Here is an 8,330-nt window from a genome sequence, read left to right as displayed (position 1 = left end):
CTAGTTTTCGGGTGAGCAACCTGGACGCGAGGTTTCCTGGTGGTGGCCACCACAGCAGCAGCAGCCGCAGCCTTCTTGGTAGGCTTTGCTTCTACCATGATGATGATGAGATAACCAAGGTGATGAGAGACGCTCAGACAGTCACGGGGGAATGATGCTGCCGCCGCTTGAGCCGAACCTATTTATGTGCCGGCACGGTACAGAAGCTGCAACCTGGCAACTCGTCCACCAATCACGACGGTTGGTTTTACGGCTCCGAAACCTGGATCCCATATCTTCTCTAAAATAGAAGCATTTGTTCATGTTCTTTGTAAAAGTATCATAAAGCAGGACAGATGAGACAAATATCATAAAAACTGAAGAGCAGATGAGCACACACATGTTTGTATTACAAAAGAAAATCCACAAATTCATTAGAAATTGGCAGGGCAGGCTGAGGAAGTAGGTAGATGTAAAATGTCTGTAAATGGCGAAAGAACATAAACCCAAGACTGAATAAACGATGTTAAATATCCATGCCAAGGAGACAAAAATATGTTAGGATACAATTACCATTAAGACACCACAAGCAGGTCCGTATCCTGCCGCGATGACTTAAAAGAGTTGGTTATTAGCCACAATGTGTAGGCAGTCTCATGCCAACGGCCATACCACGTTGAGAACACCGCTTCTCGTCCGATCAGCGAAGTTAAGCAACGTTGGGTTTGGTTAGTACTTGGATGGGTGACCGCCTGGGAACACCAAATGCTGTTGGCAATAATGTTTTTTGTTTTGTTTTGTTTTGTTTCGTTTGTTTTTGTTTGAATGGCTGGCTCCACGGGAAATTCACGGAGTTGTGTGGAATAAGGCCTGGTAAAATGAATTAATATGTATGTCATGTTTAAAACAAACTCGCTTAATATAGATATTGTGTGAGGCTTTATACAAAAACAAACAACCAAAACAAAACATGTTGTATATATATATAGCTTAATCCGGGTTTGAACTCGCAACTCCAAGAATACGCATCACTTATATACACTTTACCACTGGACCACTGCTGCAGGACACAAGCTTGATGCTGAGGTATCAATTTAATGACGTAAATGCCATTTCCACAAATAAATGATAATTAAAAAGTATTTGTATGTACAAATCTTTTCTGTTTAAAAGGCTACAATATCAGTTACTGATATAATTTGTGTTAATGTTTCTATACCCACAAGAAGGCATATTTTTGCTTATATGTAAAGGGTACGGAGAACGAATCCACAGACCATCATTCCCCTCCCCTTCCCTCCCCCCCCCCCCCCCAACTCCCACCTACTACCACCACCACCACCACCACCACCAATCACCACCAATCACCACCAATCACCACCAATCACCACCAATCACCACCACCACATCTAACCGAAAACCCCCTAACACATCAACCCTCCCCCCAATCAACAGGCGAAATAATAACCCTCAAATGCCTGCCTGCCTGCCTGCCTGCAAGCCAATACTAACGGTCTTCTCAGAAAGAAAATCTCTTTGTATCTGTATTACTTGATGAAATGTATGATTCTAATAATGAAAATAAATTTTGATGTCGGTTGTATGAGCATAATGACCAATATGCACATGATATGAATGAATTAAATAGTGTAGTTTTAAGTAATTAGGTTGTAGACACATTAAGCGGATATGATATTTGACGCGTCCAGAACTGGTGATTTTTGGTTTAGTTTTAAATGCACCACCACCACCACCACCACCATTGCTTCCCCAGAGCCTAATTAAGGACCGGTAAAAGGAGTCAATATGTATGTCATCTATAAAACCAAAGAATGAATAAAAAAACACACACACAAACCTACATAATAGTATTAGGAAGATTGTATGGCAAAAAAAAAAAAGTATTATTCCCATTGGGTCGTTTGAACTCGCGACTTCCAAAATACCAGCCACACACCTTACCACCCAGCCACCATAGAGTTGGTATAATTGTGCAACTTTAGTTATAAAAGTAAAGTTCTTATTGTCTCAAATCTTATTGTCTGTTCTATGAAAAGGCATGATGTAAATTATGTATTTTTTGAATGATTGAATTGTAGGCACATTAAGCGGATTCGATATTTGATATATCCAGAAAAGGTGATTTCTGTTCAGTTTTAAAATGCATCACCGTTAACGCTAAAGGACTGGTAAAACGACTCGATGTTTGTCATTTTTAAAATAAACACTAAAACTAGGCCCTTAACATATATAATGTTTGAATATAAATTGAATGCATATAAATACAAAGTGGGAGTGGCTGGCTGGCTGGCTGGCTGGCTGGCTGGCTGGCTGGCTGGCTGCTGCCTGCCTGCCTGCCTGCCTGCCTGCCTGCCTGCCTGCCTGCCTGCCTGCTGGCTGGCTGGCTGGCTGGCTGGCTGGCTGGCTGGCTGCTGCTGGCTGGCTGGCTGGCTGGCTGCTGGCTGGCTGGCTGCCTGCCTGCCTGCCTGCCCGCCCGCCCGCCCCCCGCCCGCCCGCCCGCCTGCTTGCCTTGCCTTGCCTTGCCTTGCCTTGCCTGTCCTGTCCTGTTATTGCCTTGCCTTGCCTTGCCTTGCCTTGCCTTGCCTTGCCTTGCCCTGCCCTGCCCTGCCTTGGCTGCAGCTGGCTGGCTGGCCGTAAATCAACTCTTAACAACACCATACCACACCACACCATCACTCATCACCCATCACCCACCACCGGCCCCAGTCTCCCAGCCTCTCTTATATACCCGAGCAGGCCCTTTAAATTATTTGAATTGTTGCACTTCGGCCAATGGCAGGCACGATCGCTGCTGCTCAAACATATTCTGGTTCACAAGTATTATAATATATTATATTATATTATATTATATATATATATATATATATATATATATATAATATATATAATATATATAATATATATATATATATATATATATATATATATTCATGAAACACATTAAAACCTTGATCATTTATTCATTCATTACGTCTAGTGAAGAATTGCTTTTGTTCATTTGTATGATTAAAAATTAATATAATATGAATTCCTCGCTTAAAGTAAAATATAAAATATATATTGGATTTATATGATTGGTTAATATTCCAAGTGATGCTGAATATCCCCTATAATTTTGTTTTGTTTGTTTGTTATGTACACATTCCAAATGAAATCAATATAAATGTTATTATTAATGTTTGAAAGTTGATTGTCTACTTGAATCTCTCTATTAAAGTGTGTGTGGCTCCGGATGGAGCCTGGTTATGGTATTTGTCGTGGTGGGTGGCAGAAGTGCTTACTTCTTCTCTGTCTTCTTTGGCAAAAGAACTGCCTGAATGTTTGGAAGAACACCTCCCTGTGCAATGGTTACGCCAGACAGAAGTTTGTTGAGTTCTTCGTCGTTGCGGATGGCCAACTGCAAGTGACGTGGGATGATACGGGTCTTCTTGTTGTCACGTGCGGCATTACCGGCGAGCTCCAGAACTTCGGCAGCGAGGTATTCCATGACGGCTGCCAGGTAGACAGGAGCGCCAGCACCGACGCGTTCGGCGTAGTTGCCCTTACGCAGCAGACGGTGAATTCTGCCCACGGGGAACTGAAGTCCGGCCCTGCTGGAGCGAGACTTTGACTTGCCCTTCACTTTGCCTCCCTTGCCGCGTCCTGACATTGCTGCTGCTGTTGTGGGTTTGTGGTGTTTTATGCCGCCCCGCAGATCGAGCTTCGTGTTATATACCCCGCTCAGGATCAAGGGAGCCCGCCACTGACCAATCAGCGCGCTCCGCCACGCGACCCGCTCTGAGCTGAGTCGCGAGCGGGATATAAAAGGAAAGCTCGCCTCGCGCAAAAGTTCATTATTGTATCGCAACGCCAGCCAGCACGAGCATCATCATGCCACCCAAGGCATCTGGAAAGGCTGCCAAGAAGGCCGGAAAGGCCCAGAAGGCCATTGCCAAGGGCGATAAGAAAAAGAAGCGCAGGAGGAAGGAGAGCTACAGCATCTACATCTACAAAGTGCTGAAGCAGGTCCACCCCGACACTGGTATCTCTTCCAAAGCCATGTCGATCATGAACTCGTTCGTGAACGACATCTTCGAGCGCATCGCCGCCGAGGCTTCTCGCCTGGCCCACTACAACAAGCGTTCCACCATTACCAGTCGGGAGATCCAGACGGCTGTAAGGCTCCTGTTGCCCGGAGAACTGGCCAAGCACGCCGTCTCTGAGGGCACTAAGGCCGTCACCAAGTACACCTCCTCCAAGTAAACGGCTTACTTACTGCCCTGTGGTGGTGGCTTGGCCTCAAACCAACAAACTCGGCTCCATTGGAGCCACACTTTAATTTCTAAAGAGATTGTGAGTGTTAGACACCAATACTATTATAACAAAAACCTCTGTCACTGAAAGCAAATAGCTATAAAATGAGAATATTTATGAAACTGTCTGTGTGTGTTTCTCTCTCTCAGTCTCTGTCTGTCTGTCTGTCTGTCTGTCTCTGTCTTGTCTGTCTCTGTCTTGTCTGTCTGTCTGTCTGTCTGTGTCTCTCTCTCTCTCTCTCTCTCTCTCTCTCTCTCTCTCTCTCTCTCTCTCTCTCTCTCTCTCTCTCTCTCTCTCTCTCTCTCTCTCTCTCTCTCAACACATATAAGCACTCGGTATCTTTTTTTTTTTCTAGAGATTAGAGATTCATTGTTATGTTCCACATTAGGATTACTATGCAGGCCACCCTCTTAGGTTTGAAAATGTCAAGAAAACGGTTAATTTAAAATGTCATCTCCTAACTTAACAGATTAAGCCAGAGGACCGAAAACAGAATAAAACAGGACTGGACAGTATGTCACTTATACAAGCTGCTTTTATTTCTAGTACAGTATGACAATTTTTATTTTGGGGGGGGGGGGGGGGGGGTGGGTGATCCTTGACAGTGCATAAGAGCGAAAAGCGACGGCGTTTTGTTTGTAAGAGAACAGGTTGTACTACAAATGACTTGATTTATTGATATCACGTGTATGTATGACACCTAAATTAGTGTATTTGTTTATTTATTTATTTATTTATTATATGTGTAGATGAAGGTTAATTCATATGACTGATGCTAGGAATGTCTGAAATCTCCTTAGAAGGATATTTTGGCCCTGAGAAGGGCCGAGTTTGGTGTATACTAGGGTGGTCGATTTAGCTTATGCACGCTCTCCACGGATACGGCGAGCAAGCTGAATGTCCTTTGGCATGATGGTGACACGCTTGGCGTGGATGGCACAGAGGTTAGTGTCCTCGAAGAGACCGACCAGGTAAGCCTCGGATGCCTCCTGTAAAGCCATGACGGCAGACGACTGGAAGCGAAGATCGGTCTTGAAGTCCTGGGCAATCTCGCGCACCAGACGCTGGAAGGGAAGTTTCCTGATGAGCAACTCGGTGCTCTTCTGGTAACGACGGATCTCACGCAGGGCGACCGTTCCGGGCCTGTAACGGTGAGGCTTCTTCACACCCCCTGTGGCAGGAGCAGACTTGCGTGCTGCCTTGGTGGCCAGCTGCTTACGAGGAGCCTTGCCTCCCGTGGACTTGCGAGCAGTCTGCTTGGTGCGAGCCATGGTGAACAACTGTGGTTTGTGATGGCCGGCGCCGAAAAATTTTTGCTTATATACGCCGTCTCGAGGCGCTTGCTCGAGCGCCATTGGCTGCTCGACTCGCCTACGTCACCCCGTTGCCCCTCCCCTCCTTCCTCTGGCTGCAGCCAACAGGCGGCTCACCTCAATCACTATTATCGCTGATTTTGCTCTATTTTTTGGATTTGTGCAAAAGTCATTTCACAGGGACGTGAAACAGACGAGTAGGCAACTGCAGTTTTGAAAGCGTTGTGAGAAAGCCGTGTCTACTCGACCACAAGCGTAAAGTAAGGGCAGGCAGGAGTTGCAATGCTACTAGTACGTCCGCTTGATGGGATATAGTCGGGAAATCGTGCGGGCATTCGTCAATTCGATTCACACAACTTCAACACCATGACTGGACGCGGCAAGGGAGGCAAGGGACTCGGAAAGGGTGGCGCCAAGCGTCATCGTAAGGTGCTACGTGACAACATCCAGGGCATCACCAAGCCCGCTATTCGTCGCTTAGCTCGTCGTGGCGGCGTGAAGCGTATTTCGGGTCTCATCTACGAAGAGACCCGTGGCGTCCTGAAGGTGTTCCTCGAGAACGTCATCCGTGATGCTGTAACCTACACGGAACACGCCAAGAGGAAGACCGTCACTGCTATGGACGTGGTGTACGCTCTGAAGCGCCAGGGTCGTACCCTCTACGGATTCGGCGGATAAGAGCTTGGCTAATCCATCGATTCCACCCACCACCACCTCAAAACGGGACCTAATTAGGTCCCTATACTTTTTTTACTGAAGGGCTTAATAGACGATAACATAAATTGTTTTGATATCAGCTAGCACATTGGGTCTTATGAAATCTATTTTTTATCCTCGCATGCTTAAAGGGACTCTGATTGGGGAGGGAGGGGGGGGGGGGGGGAAGGTTTGTTACGTTATATACTAGCAGAGCAGGATCATTGGTGGGGGGGGGGGGGGAGGGGGAGAGAGAGAGAGAGAGAGAGAGAGAGAGAGAGAGAGAGAGAGAGATCTTTCCCAACTCTTCCTTTTTACATGAGTGAGCTACCCGTTTTATTCATTTTATCCTTCTCAGAGCTGTTTTGATAGTATCCAAATGATGGTAAATGAAAAGGGAGGACACGAATATCTACCCAGAATTCAGGACTGGCAATCGATATGCATGTTTGAGTGCGAATCTTTTTCTCTCTCAACTTAGGTATACGTTTATGTCGTACCTAAAAGCGAGAACCACACTATTGGGACAAGTATGCAAGGCCCAATTTTCCTAACAAGCACAGTTAATTTTGTTATTTTCGAACATTTCTTTCCAAATTGGTTTATCCAATTAACAGTATTATATTAAGATCATGAATTGCTGGGTTAGGTTAGGTTAGGTTAGCTTAGCTTAGCTTAGGTTAGGTTAGGTTAGGTTAGGTTAGGTTAGGTTAGCTTAGCTTGGGTTAGCTTAGGTTAGGTTAGGTTAGCTTAGCTTGGGTTAGCATAGGTTAGGTTAGGTTTGATTACATTTCTATGTTAGATTTAACTCAAATTCAAAACAATTGCAGTCATTCGGCTTGTTAGTCAACTTGCCTCTAATAGGGGCAATTTGTCTAACAAGACTATTTAGTTTTGTGTGCATATATATATATATATATATATATATATATATATATATATATATATATATATATATATATATATATATATATATATATATATATATATATATATATATATAGCTTCAAGACTCCGAACCAATATAGAAGCATCAAGAGGAAGTGCTTGTGTTATGGGCCAATAGGCCTTCTGCAGTTACTTCCATTCTTATGTTTTTATTCCCATTGGTTCGTGTTTTATCTTGTGTAAATGTCAATCACCTTACCCAAAACTTTGGTACCATATCACCTCACCCATGTGTATATATAAATATATATATATATATATATATATATATATATATATATATATATATATATATATATATATATATATATATAATATACAGAGTAAATCTACCCCAAAAGTAATGATTTATTTGTCTACAAAACTAAACTCTTTTTGGAATCATATGAGGCCCCTCCACTGAGGGGGGAGGCCTGGATGTTTATTGTCATGTGTATTCATGCTGCTTGCATGTCGTCGTTTATTTTGCCTTTGTTGTTTTCTTGACAGCTTTCTTTGCCTTGGGTGGTTTGGGAGATTTTGAAGCTCTCTTTATTTTGGGCTTTTTGTTCCCAACAACAAGCTGCTGCTGCTGCTGCTTCTTTTTCAAGGCTGTAGGTGGTTTGTTGCTTGTGGCGGCTTTCTTGGGAGTTACCACGGCCTTCTTTGCTGCTGTAGATGGTTTCTTGGTTGTGGTGGCTTTCTTGGGAGTTAGAACGGCCCTCTTCTCTGCTACGGCCAGCTTGAATGATCCACTAGCTCCACTTCCCTTGGTCTGAACAAGAATGCCGTCAGCCACTGCTTTCTTGAGAAATCTTCGGATGTAAATGGCGATCTTGGCAGCCTCGACTTTGTTGTTGGCAACAACGTACTTCTTGATTGCTTGTAGAGACGAGCCCTTACGGTCTTTGAGTGCTGCGACCGCGGCTATAGAACCATTTGACTAGTTTTCGGGTGAGCAACCTGGACGCGAGGTTTCCTGGTGGTGGCCACCACAGCAGCAGCAGCAGCCGCAGCTTCTTGGTAGGCTTTGCTTCTACCATGATGATGATGAGATAACCAAGGTGATGAGAGACGCTCAGACAGTCACGGGGGAATGAT

The 8,330-nt window shown here is 44.5% G+C and overlaps 1 non-coding gene across 1 annotated transcript; it reads left to right on the top strand.

The window, feature by feature from the left end:
- The first annotated feature begins 637 nt into the window (after positions 1-637).
- Positions 638-756, top strand: LOC138362501 (5S ribosomal RNA). Its single transcript, XR_011227722.1, has one exon. It is a non-coding gene; the product is annotated as a 5S ribosomal RNA (ribosomal RNA).
- The last annotated feature ends 7,574 nt before the right edge of the window (positions 757-8,330 follow it).

Source organism: Procambarus clarkii, unplaced genomic scaffold, assembly GCF_040958095.1.
Source record: "Procambarus clarkii isolate CNS0578487 unplaced genomic scaffold, FALCON_Pclarkii_2.0 HiC_scaffold_1914, whole genome shotgun sequence".
Classification (NCBI taxonomy): Eukaryota; Metazoa; Arthropoda; class Malacostraca; order Decapoda; family Cambaridae; genus Procambarus; species Procambarus clarkii.
This window is presented reverse-complemented; position numbering and strand designations above follow the sequence as displayed.